At 41.1% G+C, this 14,516-nt stretch overlaps 1 long non-coding RNA gene across 1 annotated transcript; it reads right to left on the reverse strand.

The window, feature by feature from the left end:
• Window positions 1-472: 472 nt before the first annotated feature.
• LOC142600634 (uncharacterized) lies at window positions 473-14,350 on the reverse strand. Its single transcript, XR_012834229.1, has 3 exons — window positions 14,214-14,350; window positions 10,275-10,433; window positions 473-1,467 (listed from the first exon to the last, which is right to left on the reverse strand). It is a non-coding gene; the product is annotated as an uncharacterized LOC142600634 (long non-coding RNA).
• Window positions 14,351-14,516: the final 166 nt, after the last annotated feature.

Below are 14,516 nucleotides of genomic sequence, written 5' to 3' on the forward strand. Positions count from 1 at the left end.
CCAGAGAAGTAATTTCACCAGTTGCTTGTTCTGCAAGTCTGATTCGTAACTATGGCTTTTGGCACAAAGATTCATAAAGAAAATTTTGGAAACATCTGTGTGAGTCAAAGTGTTTCTCTTTATGTTGATAATCCTGAAGGAACCAAAGAGTCCAGGTATTGATGAACTGCCTTGCAAAGAGTATGAAGGGTTGATGTGGAGGGTGGTTTTTTTTTTTATTTTGCCAATATTGCTGCAAGTTGCACATCAGTGCAAAAAAGTCAAGAGATAAGGGAAGACTATGGAACAAACAAACATGAGGAACTTGAGAGCTGGGGGAAAAAAAAGTCTATCTTCAAAACCCATAGCAATAAATAAAACATTTGAAGAGAACAGTCTGCAAGAACCTTCCACAGGAAAAGTTACAGACATGGATACAAAGGAGAGAATTGACAAATTGTTTAGCTTAAACTCAGTAGACATCAGACTGAACTAAAAAGGCCTCCAGAACAGGGTAGGAAAGACAGATTATCCCTGTACTAAAATAATAAAGTTTATGTATTAAAAAATGGAAAGATTAGACAGAATGTTATTCGATGAGCCAACAGGAGTACAGTTATCTGTTCCCCTGATAAGAAAATGAAGGACCTTGCATCAAGAACAAACAAGATCATGTGGTCAGCAGAAGAGACCCTTTTGGAAGTGATTTATCATGTCAACCAATGACTTTACATAATCTAACTTTCCAGAGATCTTTCAAGTTCTCAGGGCTTCAGGAAAGCACCTAAGAGAGAAAAAGCTAACGATAATCTTGTTCGAAAGCTACCTAATGCTTAGGAACCACCCCATGATAATATATTATCTTTGTGAGTTCAGTTTTCTGGTATCACAACAAAGGTAGATTAATAAATAATCAATAAGACAGGAATGACTAAATATTCACAGTCCAATCAAATTTGGTTTAATAAAGTCAAACTGAAGGTAAAATATCTGGGATGCAAGACTGCAGGTTCTATGTGTAGGAGTGGAATAATTTATCTGGCAACTGGCAAATGAATAACAGCATCGACAACTGTCTCAGCATGAACTTTTACAAAAAAAAGGCCAATGCAACTTTTGGAGGTACATGGAGAACATTCACTAGAAGACAGGAAGCGACCTTGCCTCTATAAACTAAACCATTTAAAACATTTGTGAAATGATGTATCCAGCTCTGGAGTACACATTTCAGAAAAGAAATCTGAACAATGGAGAGAGTTCAAAGGAGAACTGCAAATACAATCCAGGGCCAGAAAACAAATCTTTCACTATCAAGCCTAAAAAGCTTAATTTTTTCAGCTTGTTGCAAGGAAGGCTAAGGCACAGTGCCATCTGATGAAAACAACTTCTGGTTCACAACCTTAAGCTGTCCCAGTAGCTCTACTTGGAACTATCATCCCCATTTCTTTGAGAAGACTGGAGAAATCTTGTAGCAGGCTTCGTATGTGGCTTTCTGGCAAATGAAAACAGAAAATTAAAATAAATACTAGCATGCTAACACCTTGAAGTATTTGAGCTCAACTATGTTTTGGGATACAATGAGGCACCAGAAATTTCTATCCAAATCTTACATCTGATTGGATATTCAAGCTGTCCAGATGGCAGGAGATATTCTAGAGGTAACCATCTACTTTACTTCTCTCTGTCCACAATAGATGCCTAACATCCCTTGCTTTTTAGGAGTAGAAGACATCAAATATAAACAAAATGATGCAAACTGCCAATCCTTTGGAAAACTTAGCATCTGAAATATTATTGAAGAACATGCATTTAATTGGTGTGGAATTGTTCGATCTGCATACTTACTGCTCATCTCAGTCCCATTTCAGCCTCCTCACATTGCACAGAGAAAGAGGAAGAAAGAGTGAGTGCTACATTTGATATAACTATCATTTTAAATAACTTGAATCACAGTCTGTGTCAGTCCCAGTTCCTGTCATGGTGTGTCAGCTGGGCAAGGGGGTGCTGCTCTTTTCAGCCATTGAAATTACTTGTCAAAAAAAGCCGAAATGATTATAACCATCTGATGACCTCTACCTGATTACAGAATGATGGAGACCCAAGCCATGGTTGGTCTTATATCTGTATGGCACCAAAAGGACTGTAGTCTGTAAGATGTACTTGGTATTCCCAGAGGGCCAGTGTGCTCTTGATTTTGGGAGCAGCTATTTAGCAAGACCTGCTGAGCTTCAGCTAATGTTTGCATCTCAGACAATTTTTGCAACAACACTACCAGCCAAAACTGCCTGCATATGCAATCAACAAAGTCCAGCTGCTCCTTTTTATTTCATTTAAGGTTCCTTCTCTCAGATAAACTGACATTTTTCCTTCCACCATATTAAATCCTGGCATAATTCTAGTATGAAACATACACAGTTGAGCCAAACTTTGCAATGATAATTTTCTTGATTATTAGCTTTCCTTTCCTAGCTCTTCACTTGTCTGGATCTAGGGTGGTGGATAACCAAAGAAAACAGAATCACACCCTAATCCAGATCTGCGGCTGCTTTACTAATAGAAAGGCCACTGCTTTGTGGCTGTGGCAACTGTCTCTGACTTTTAAGGAGTCCAGCTGTGCCTTAAGAAGCTTGGGAGGCTTCGAATTCCAGAACTGCTGGTATAAGAAGCCCTTGTAGTGACTATTTACATTCATGTTCTTGACCCACTAGTCCAAGCTACGTACTTACTCAAACCTGCCAAATTCTATTATTTGTGTCATCTTTCAGAACACAGAAAATCATTCAGTCTCACTCTTCTCTTCCTCCAACCATTGATTCAGTCATTAGGAAAAAGTGAATTAATTACGGGGTCAGACTTAATTTATGGAACATTGTTTATCCTGTGTTGCTCGTCTGTGTTGCAATCGACCAGCTGAGCAAAGACACTTCCTTCCAGGAAACACATCTTTCTCAGTGCAATTTCTGAAATTCGTTACACATATTTCCATCCCAGATAGCTCATTCTTCCACAGTTTGGAGAAAGTTAGGGGTCAGGGGGTTAAATATTTGCCTCAGAAATCCCTTGGAAGCTGAGAGTCAAACCCTGTGTAGTTCTGCTGGATGCCACCAGACTAGGACATTTCTTCCCTTTCTTTCTGGCCAACTGAAGGGACTTGGTAGGAGATTCCCATCTCCCCTCCTGCCTAGAAAAGGCAAAAAGGAGATGCAGAGCCACTACATGTGAAGAAAGTCAGCCTCCATCCATTTCCATGATGGTCTGATCCAACTCTCATGCAAGTCAACTGTTCGTCTCTTACATCAATGGGACATGAATGTTGACAGCCTTCTCCCTTTTCTCCTTGTCCTGGGGCCACTATCCCACATTACGGCAGAAATCCTGTAGTAGTGAGACTTGTGTGAGGGAAAGAACTGCTATTTGAAATGAACCAGACAACTGTCTAATTTTTCCTATTTCTTCCTTGTTCAGAAAGTCTTAGCCATTGAGTGTCATCCTTCCTCCCATTCTTCCCCTCTCCCTGAAGACACATAAGTCTTCCTGCCATGTAATCCATGTGACAAAGTGGGAATGTGGAGCAGGGATGACTCTAAAGCCTACAAACTTCTGCAATTCACTCAAAAGTAGCTCATTTAAGCCACATATTAACAGGTATTCAAATTTTAAATTTATGTACCTACTACTGACTTGATTTTACTTAGGCTTTGCCTTACAAGACTTGTTTCTCAGAATCTCTTATTTCCTTTAAAGCAATCTTGTGGCATATGGCAATGTTTTAGTTTGGGGTTTTTTGTTGTTGGCTTTTTTTTTTTTTTTAATTCACTTTCTGGGAATTTAACAGATCATTGCAATACTTATGTGGCTATATGCTGTAATTGGCTAAACAGTAATGAGCACATACAAAGATAGCATTTGAACCACTCACAGGTATTCTGATAGTCCCACTGGAAGAGAAAGCTTGGAAAACTGTGATATAAAAACACACACGCACTTTCACAGCAGAATATAAATATTTAGTCTGGAATTACTGAGAGCTCTGCAAACCCTGGTGGGGGGTATAATTATCGCAGACTTCATTGAATGAAGGGAATGAATGCACAAACTAAGGGTGTGGCCCAGCTGTCTTTATGCCCATTAGCCGTAGTGGGTTCCTCTCCGGCTGTCTTTTACTACCGTTAAAGGAAAGTTTCTACTCTGCTAGCTGAGGCACACCACCACATGATGTGCACATTCGTAATCTATTTCTGTCCAAGCCAAAGGGTTTATTTTAGGTTACTGCTTTGTGACCACGTTTGAGTTTCCTCTGAACACAGACCTTGACCCCAATTTGCCTGAGGACTGCCCAGTGCAGGGATGGCACTAGATACAGGCATGTCTTAAACCACTACAGCAAGCTCTAGAAAAGCTCACTCTATGTAAGTATCACTGGTTTATGTGTCCTGATGCAGCATCAATGAATTAGCATGAATGCATTCAGTGTCAAACAGTGAGGTGCTAACATGCCCTTACTGAGTACAAACCTGCATGCACGTAATGCCTGAGTCTTATACCATCAGGAAGAGATGGAAAAATAGGAGTGAATATGATAGGGAACATTTGTTATTGGTGAGATGAGAATGGAATCACACAACCACAAAATTGAGAGATGACTTTGGGAAAGACCAAAACTTTTAATGGTTCCTAGATCATAGAATCACAGAATGGTTTGGGTTGGAAGGGAACTCAAAGCCCATCTATATCCAACCCCCTGCCATGGGTAGGTACACCCAAAGCCCCATCCAACCTGGCCTTCGACACTTCCAGAGATGACGCAACTTCTCAGGGCAACCTGTTCCAGTGCCTCACCACCCTCATAGTAAAGAATTTTTTTCCTAATATCTAATCTAAATCTACCCTTCTTCAGTTTAAACCCATTCCCCCTTGTCCTGTCACTCCACACCCTTGTAAACGGTCCCTCTCCAGCTTTCCTGTAACTCCTTTAGGTACCGGAAGGTGCTATAAGGTCTCCCTGGAGCCTTCTCTTCTCCAGGCTGAACAACCCCAACTCTCTCAGCGTGTCTTCATAGGAGAGATGCTCCAGCCTCCAGAACTCAGCTTTTCTTCTCTGAAGGAAAGCTAGACCTAATATAATTTATAGACTTATTTTTTCTTCTCCCCCCCCCCCAGTTATGCATCTCTAACTACTTCTGCAGCAACTTAGCTCATCTGGTTTTTGGCAAACTTTCTAGAAGGACTCCATGGTTTGCACATTGTTGTGCTTCTGCAAGGAAGGAAAATGGTGGTCCCTATAAACATTCATATCATGAGTGTGAACTTAGAATTACTATTGTAAGGAATATCTAATCTCTCCCAAACTGTTTTTATTTAATTTTATTTTTTTACATTCAGATGGGATCCCAAGTTGCAATAATGACAAGATGTTTGCAATGATTATTATCATGTAGGGAGACAGTTGAAGGTTATTCACAATATTAATTTAATTTTTAAATAATTGGCTCCAACGCTGATGTCTTCACTGGTGTCCTCATGTTCTTGTTTAGAGATAACACAAGCCACAGTGAAGGGTAACTCTCGCCTGTGATGCTGGCTTTGAATTAACAGGGATTTCAAACCTGGAAAGAAAGAGATGCTCTGTTTGATAAAAAAGAGGAAGAAAGAAGAAAAGGACAAAGGGTGAAGGAGAAAGGGAGCTGTGCTCAACCAGTGAAATGGCCACAGATGGACTCACATTGCAAGATGTTGGTGATGCCAAGGAAGACAAAGTAAAATGCTCAGAAAAAGGCTGAACTATGTTTACCACAAGTTACGGTACCCACAGAAGCACAAGGACGACACTGTGCCTTCAAAAGTACACAAATGCCCATGGCTATTGTTCCTGAGTATTCAGAAATGGGAAGATAGATGGGACCTTCTATAAAAAAGAGACACAAGACAATTGATAGGAGACCTTTATTGCCAAAGATGCTTTAGGAGACCGTGTCAGTGAACACAGAGAAGGAGTAGTGTGTGCAGAGCTGTGTTTTGGCTGTGCTAGAGACAACTCCTTCTCCATTCACTTGAGTATAAAGAATTACTTGAGCTTAAGAATGTGGACAACTAGAGACTTGGATGAAGTTTCTCTGTCTGAGATATTCAGTGAGAATGAAACTAATTTCACCTAGCTTAAGCCATCTAGAAGTTAAGCTCTGAGTTTAGCTGATCATCTGAGGTCCCTCTATAGCTATTGGAGGAAGATAGACACTTTCTGAAAGTGATTCATGTCATCTTGATGTATGGCAGAGGAAAGGTAGATCTTCTTCAGGGTGGAGATCATTGCATTTCCTTTAAATCCACCCTCCTGATGAAAAGTAGCATTTAGAGTCTTCAGTCCTTTCATACATACGCAGATCACAAGGGGATTCACAGGGTGCCAGATATGTGACAAATGGTTGTGCTGTCTTCTGCCATGGCTGCGTAAGCCCAAATGCTACTGAATGTGATCAGTATGAGACACAGTGTGAACAAGGACAGATCTTAGCTCAAGGACTTGCATTTATTTTGCCTACATGTGTCTGTATACCTGGGCGATATAGGTCTTCAGTAGCTGCAGATTGAGGTTCTTTTGAGGTTCAGTAGATTTGCTGGTGTGTGCGCTGGCTAATCATGTGGCTAAATATAGTGTTTCCTGTTAAAATACAACCACCAGGAAACTGATTCAGTCTGTGATAGTTCGTGTCCACAAGACTATAAAGCATTCCCAGTTGTAACTTATGTTTTTGTTACACCCAGAGTAGACAATGTTGACAGATCTTCTTACTGCTTCCCCAGTGCCAACCTGCTTTACGCTTGTTCCTGGAGAAATATGGTGGGTCTTGCTATTAATTTGTGTCACAAACAAGCATAGTAGTTTTACGTATCAAAGTTTATTTTGAAGTAAAGATCTGGTAAACATGGTCAGTGGTGTCTCTGGTGTCACGCATCCAAAGCGGATGCATAGACAGATTCAATGAGTCAAGCGCCAAAAGTGACTGTTTCTTTCCACTGACCGTAAGGGAAACAAGTACAACTAACATAATGGTATCTCTTTGAAGTCAGATGAGATGAGTGCCACTACTGCTAAGGATTTTCTTTTGTTTTAAGAGTTACACGTAGGTGAGTTGCAATAGATATGTTATCCCTTGACCTTAGTCAAACTTGGAGCTTTCTGTTCCTGTAAGCAAGGGAGGACAATACCAGCCAGGATTCTGAAACTACAGGAAGTGCATGGCTGTTGGAAAACTACACCTGAGACACAGCTCATTGTCAAAATTGAGGATTGTTATTGAGATAGTGGCTCTCCTAGAATCTTGTTCTGGTATGTTATTTTCAATTGGTTTATGTCATTGAGTGATGGAGTAGTGAACAGATGTTAAAGTCACAAACATTATTGAGTTTTATTTTCATATCAGCTCAACATCCAATGCCCTATAACACTTGGCAGTTAAAAGGTATTCACTATTATAAAGATGTCTCTGATGTTGAATCAGCACCTCGGACTGTGCCAAAGACAAGCTGTGAGCCTGAGCTCGAGCCATGGTGAAGGAGAGCACAGAGCATGTGGCAATGATGAAATCTGGGTAACAAAACTCATGAAAATTACATAAAAAAGCCTTCCTCAAAACAATCGAATAATGAGAATTACTCCAGTGGAGCTTTGCAGCTTAACATAGTAGAAGATTGGACCTGATTTCTTGTGCACGTTAAAAAAACCAAGAGAATTGTGATCCATACTGAAAACTTTCCTATAGCAATAACAATGGTTTATTCACTTCCTGTGTTTGTAATGAACCACCAAGGCTTTCATTAGCACAGTCACTGATGTGTCATGCCCAGTATTCCTGGCAGACTTGTTATCTTATGTAACACAATGTGCAGGGCAAAAAAAAAAAAAAAAAAAAAAAAAAGGGGAGAAAAAAATTGGTCAACCTCCCAGTGATGCACTGGGCACAGGAAACTCAAATGTACAATTGTTGCTAAATATATTCACTCTAAAAAAACAAAAAACAAAACCCCAACAAAAATTGGTATTTAACCCTCAGTGTGGTGGCATTTTCTAGGATTGCCAGAGAAACCAACCATTTCACAAGATAACTGTGTTTCAATGACACATATATGGGAAGTTTTATTTGGAGAAAGATGTAAGATTTTTTTCTCAATTTATGGTAAGGGATTCATTCCCCCTTTCTCACAAAAATGGCTCGTTCCTAAAGCGTGTTTTCATTTGTTTGGTTAACATCCACTTCTGCTCTGAGAGGGACAGTGGCTGGTATATTAATGCTGCTACAAATTGCCTGCTGCTAAGCAGCAGAACACGTGGCTTCTATGTCCAGCATAAGCTTGGGGAGAAGAATTGGCTATTTTAGAAGATGCCTTCAAACAAAAGATGATCTTGATGAAAACCAAACTTTTTGTACCCTTTCTCTAGCACTACGTGCTGTGTGTCAGGAGAGCAGGGAGTGGTAAAGACTTCATGGTCCATAATGCCACCTCCTTTGGAGAGACGCTGCTGTCAACTGGGTGATACAAGAGAATCAGGGTGAAACAAAAATCTGGCTTCTGGTGCAGGCTGATTTAGCAGTTTACTGGGAAATTTCCTTTTGTGTCCTAGTTGGAAGATAGTAATTTTTATTATTTCATGTCCCAGAAGTGTCAAAAAAAGGGTAATAATGGTCCTTTCATTGACATGGTTGGCAGCTGAACAGCTCCCACGGCAATAGAATTGGGATTTCCAGAGAAAGGTAAGTGCTGACTCTGGAGCTAGGCAGCCTCACCAGCCTAAATAGTGGTGTAAATGGAGCCAACAGAGTGTGGATGTCTAAAATTGAGATTTGTGATCACACCCTGAAAATGCACACACGATGCCTTCACTGAGAGGCAGACAAAGGACACCAGCTCAGTTGGAGCCATTTTCATGGTAGATACCTACAATTAGGGGAGACAAATGCCATCCGCATGGCTTTGCTGTACTTGTGATGAAAAATCGTGCTGTACTAATACATTTACCAATGCATTATATATATTTTCAGGAAGTGCAGTCGGTTCTTTTACTCTCAGAGGAGAGAATAACTTGAAATGAAATTTGAAGCAAACTCTCCGAAGACATTCGTGAATGATTTTCTGTTCAGATGCCTTTGATATCTCCTTCAAAAGAAAACAACTTTTTAATCAGCGTCTCTATCTATCTGGGCTAAATTGGTCATTGCTGTAAATAGATTTGCCTCTGCTGATATTGAATTTTATTCATTTATTTGTACAGTCACAGATTTTGTCATCATATTTTCACTGATAAACTCTTCTCTTCTATTGTCTGGTTATGGCCAGGAGGGAAAGAATAAAAGAAAAAGGAAAATGTAGAGCAGAAACAGGAAAGTGCTGTAGTAAGGAGGCTCACATATCCATAAGTAACGAAAATTTAAAAAAACAAAACAAAACAAAAACAAAAAAACAAAACCAAAAAGAAAATCCATCAAAAGAGAATTATGATAACTAGATGAACATGGAGGAATGTACAGATCTTTTTTTTTCCCTAAAAACAGAAAAAAAAAAAGATAAATTTTGGAACCTGCTTTGATTTCACTGAATCATGAAATACCCAAATGAAAATTAATCATGTGAACTTTATGCCTTTGAATCTTGCAGGGTGACACACCATCTTGACTCCCAGCACAGCAGGTGATTCATGTGGTTGATAAATAACTGCTGATCCTCCCAGATGAGTTCCTGAGAATTCAAGTCCAACCTCACAAAAGGATTTAAGTGCCCAGCTCTGTAAGAGGGTATTACAGGCTCTGAGTTTACCGTACAGGGAACAAAGTCAGCTGAATAACTATGGTGTGATGTGATTTTTCAGCGGTTGGCATATGGAGCAAGTGGGTGCTTAGACCAGCTGATAGCAAATGCTAAAGAGGGGGATGTGTCTGAAATCTTCCATCTTTCCTGGATTTAGGAGTGCTAAGTCAAGGATTCAGTCTAAACTCCCTCCCAGTTCTTGGACACCTTACTCATGATGTCAGGTGTCAGTTGTGCTCAGGCACCACTCTTGCAGAGAAATTCCCAACTGTCTTTCCATTAACTCTACTGCAACCTTGTACTTTTCATGTTAGCAAATGAAACAGGTTCTCCTTCTAGCCAGAAAGTGAACCGAGCCCAGGAAGCGGCTCCTGAATATTGGTGTAAATCTGTTTAAGTCAGTGAGATTGTTCTTTTAGGAAACTCCACCTCTGAACTCCAACAGCACTGAACAGAATACATATATACAGTACAGTTTTCCTAGCAATCGCCACTTGCCTGCTAAAAGACTTGGATAGCAGGGTCACAGGATAACCAGTTCTTCTCCAGAGAAGAGTAACTGAAATTTGCTGAAGTTCCCCTGGTTCCTCCAATCATTTGTCTGCTGGATCAATGTACATCCCTCTGCCCTTCGACTTTGACTGTTCCTTCACCTAAGTGAAAAATTGCCAGAGAAGTCGTGTTAGCCAAGACCAAATCTGCAGTTGCTGACATTTGTTTCTTGTTCAAATAGTAGAGAGATCCAGAGCAATTTGACATGTGGGAGCACAGAACAAACCCTACCACTTAACCAACAAGTACATTTGTTTTCTGACTGAAATGCTAAGTGCTACAGCCCTTCAAAACCTAATTTGTTTCAGACAAAAAAGAGTTGGCCCTGGGATCTTGGCAATTAAATATCCAGTATTGTGAGCTTGATTTTTCACTCAACTGTCTCTAGTGTAACTAAATTGGAGAGTTGTTGAGAGTACACTGATTTAAATCATCTGTGAAGAACCACCCCTCAGTTCAAAAGCTACTTTTTCCCTCTTGTTCCCATCAGATATGATCTTCATTGCCTGTCCTAAACACTTACATAAGGTTGGCAGTCATGTCTCTCTGTTTCTAGATACACAATTCCAGAAAAAAAACAAACCCCACTTTCCAGTGTGATTTAGCACGTACATAAGCTAAAACCATGCCTACAAAAGCTATCTGCACAAAACCCAGCACATCTGATATGCACGACACTGAATTTTGCCCTTTTGTGGTTCACGGTGGTTCATGGGGACTGGGTATAGAGGACTCCGAGCACTTGGCCAAGTGCCGGGGTGTTTGCCACCAGCCTGAGTAAGGTGTGATGGAGCTCATTGTGTGGAGAAGTGACATAATGACCTGGACACCAATTAGATCTGCATTGTGGAGGACATTTCTGAAGAGGTCCAACTGATGTATTGCTTCTTTACTTGCACCTCTCTCACGTCTTTCATAATTATGCTTATACTGTTGATTTAATTTGTCCACTCTGCCAATTCTTTCTACTTCTCGTGCACAATATTTGTTCTTTTGTTGCCATCTCCTTATGTTTCCCTACTTGGTGGTTTTTCTAAACACGGGACAAGGCTGTCTCTGCTGTCTCTCTCTGAGCAGCACTGAAGGCGTGGGGGCCCTGGGTATCATCACCATGCAAGCAATTAATAACAACACAGCAGGGTTGATCATGATTTTGTTCCCATCAGACTGTAGGTGGGTAAGATTGACTAATACCTCCACAGATTTCTTTTAGATGTGTGTTTTCCCTCTTTATATGCAACAGGTTTAGTCTTTAGTTTATTTCAGCTGATTTTTAAATATTTTTCCTGTCTGCATGATAATTTTATTGATTTATTCTGTTCTGGTGGCATCTATTTCCAAAATGTAAAATGAGAGTTGACTAGTAGTTATGAAGAGACAAATGGAGAGTCTCAGGATGAAGATATAAGTGTATTAACTAACCCTCAAGGAGGGTGACCAATCTGCTGCTCTCCAGGCACATGTAATTTGTGTGGTGTTCACGTATGCCAAGGTAATTCCACTGGTCAGACTAAAGGTCTTGCTTGCCTGGTACCCTGTCTCTGACACCAGCCAGTCAGAGGTACCTAGGGGAGACTATAGGAATCAAGAGGAGGGCCACGAATATGACCCAAGGGCTGGAGCACCTCTCCTATGAGGACAGGCTGAGAGAGTTGGGGTTGTTCAGCCTGGAGAAGAGAAGGCTCCAGGGAAACCTTATAGCACCTTCCAGTACGTAAAGGGGCTACAGGAAAGCTGGAGAGGGACTGTGACTAGGGCATGGAGTGACAGGACAAGGGGGAATTGCTTTAAACTGAAAGAGGGTCGATTTCGATATTACATATTAGGAGGAAATTCTTTACTATGAGAGTGGTGAAACACTGGAACAGGTTGCCCAGAGAAGCTGTGGCTGCCCCATCCCTGGCAGTGTTCAAGGCCAGGTTGGATGGGGCTTTGGGCAACGTGGTCTAGTGGAGGGTGTCCCTGCCCATGGCAGGGGGTTGGAACTAGATGGTCTTTAAGGTCTATGAAACCAGGGAAGCATTTTGCAATACTTCCCCAGCCTATTTTCCTGGCTTCTAAAAATTTTCCTTTGAGGTATTCCTTCTCACCTTATCAGTACCGGTACAGAGGTTGTTTGGTCATCCAGATCCAAATTGTAGGAAGAAGTGAGTAAAGAGGGAATTTCCTGTGGACGCAGCTGAACATCTAGGCAGCCCCATCCCACTGGTGCCAATTTGGGACACATGGAAACTCTTGTAAACTATTCATAGAGCTCTGCTTTCCCTAGTTCCCTGAGGAGTGTGATGTATGCCCTGTGTCTTGGGCATCTGCTTGGTAGCACCAGAGAAGCTGGTCACCTATGGTCTTCAAGTCTCAGAGACTGCTTGCAGTAAATAAAAAGTTTCACTGAACACAATACAACTAGCACCAACTGTATCCACCACACACTGTGTTTGGCTAAATGTGATTTTTTTATTTGCCTATCATGTGGTTCTTCATGGAAGTCCCAATGCAATTAGAAGGGTAAAACCAGTAAGTAGTTTGTTCCCATTTTTTGCTCTTTCCTTTTTTCATTGGTACAGTTCTGTTGTGTAAGTGTATTATAAAACAGAAGGAAATAAAATTGGTTATATGGAAAATCAAGAACATCTGATGTCTAGAAAGAATAAGAACTTGGGGATGACAGGCTGCAGACATCTGGATTTTTATTTAAACAGTCTTCAGGTTTGTATCTGAATCCTCTTTTGAAAACCTAATATATTTTAAAAATCCTTATTGACTGTCTAATACTATGCGGGTGTGTATTTGATTTTATCTTCATACTGACATATTGTCCAAGTGAAAAAGCCTTGAATTAATTCAAGTACAATTTAGAAGTTGGCACCAGTGCATTAAAGTAAGAAGATAGATAGAAAAAAAGAGGAGGCAGAGAAGTAGGCTGAAGTTTAAATATCCATCTTTCAAGGCTTGTGCCTGGGGAGTTAGTTTCTGAGTCTGGATCAGACTTTGCAAAGTGTGAAGTGAGAGCAACCCCCCTGATTTACAGATGAAGGTACCCCCAGCTGTTAAAGCAGGCGGAGATCTGACAGCACAGGGGTTAATGTGAGGCATGTGCACAAGTCCTGCTGTGATAAAACCAGAGGCGGTTAGACCTTTTGCTCCAAAAGACACTCCGGCACTGCCAGGAGATTCATTTTGTCTGCAAAATCAGGCATGTAATTTCCCCTCTCCCTCGCTCTCCCCTTCTGTCTCCGTCTTGGCCAGTCCTGTGGCTCAGCGCGGCAGCGGCCAGTCTCCCTGGTGACAACCGGCACGGCTGACCTTCAGCGGAGCCGTGCGAGATGCGCTTTCACTGCAGGACGTGGGCTAGGAAGTCACTAAACTGGCTTTTTTCCTGCCGGCTAGGAGAGCACGAGAGCAAGCCTGGGGAAACCCTGAAACATCTCTGTGCTTGAAAGAAAAGAAGTGAAGAAATGAAGTAAATAAAAAACCCAAAACCAAAACCAATCAAAAAAAACCCCAACCCCCAAACAAACACAAACAACTCCAAACCATTTGCCCCTCAGGATCCAAATTGCATCTGTGTAAAGCTCCCAGCTTACTTGCAGTTACGTTAGATTTACACGGTGGTCACAGAGGATAAAACTGATCCCCACCATGCATCAGTTAACACCAGCTTGTGTGAGCCTGTGTAAATACCCGTGTTTGTCCGTACAGCCGTTAAGCTTGGCATCAGAAACAAGTCCAAGACTCCACAGAGCCAGCAGAAGAGATATTTCTACCTGTTTTCAGATGAAACAGAGGTACTTAAGTCTCTAGAGTGTGAATTTAGTTGCCAGTTTTATTTAGTACTTTCAGATGTCATCTGCCGCCGGTGAAGCTGAGTGTGAATAACTTACCAGCCTGCACAGATAACTTTGCTTTTTGTTTCAGTCCAGCTCGAGACAGAAATCCCAGAAAAGCTTTCACTCTAATCCGTGTGCTGAATGATGATACAGGAGTTAAAGAAGTGAGGGTAGCATTCCTGAGGCACTCGTAAAGACTTTTCCAAGGATTTTAAAAAGCCTCTTAAAAACGGCAGCAGAGATCGAACGCTGTTAAGGGAGGGGAAAAAAAAAAAAAAAAAGGAAGAAAAAACTTTGGCAGGCATACAGTGTCTTACATCAATCTAGCAGTCAGCATCTATGTAGATATTCTTTCCT

This window comes from Balearica regulorum, chromosome 2, assembly GCF_011004875.1.
Source record: "Balearica regulorum gibbericeps isolate bBalReg1 chromosome 2, bBalReg1.pri, whole genome shotgun sequence".
Lineage (NCBI taxonomy): Eukaryota > Metazoa > Chordata > Aves > Gruiformes > Gruidae > Balearica > Balearica regulorum.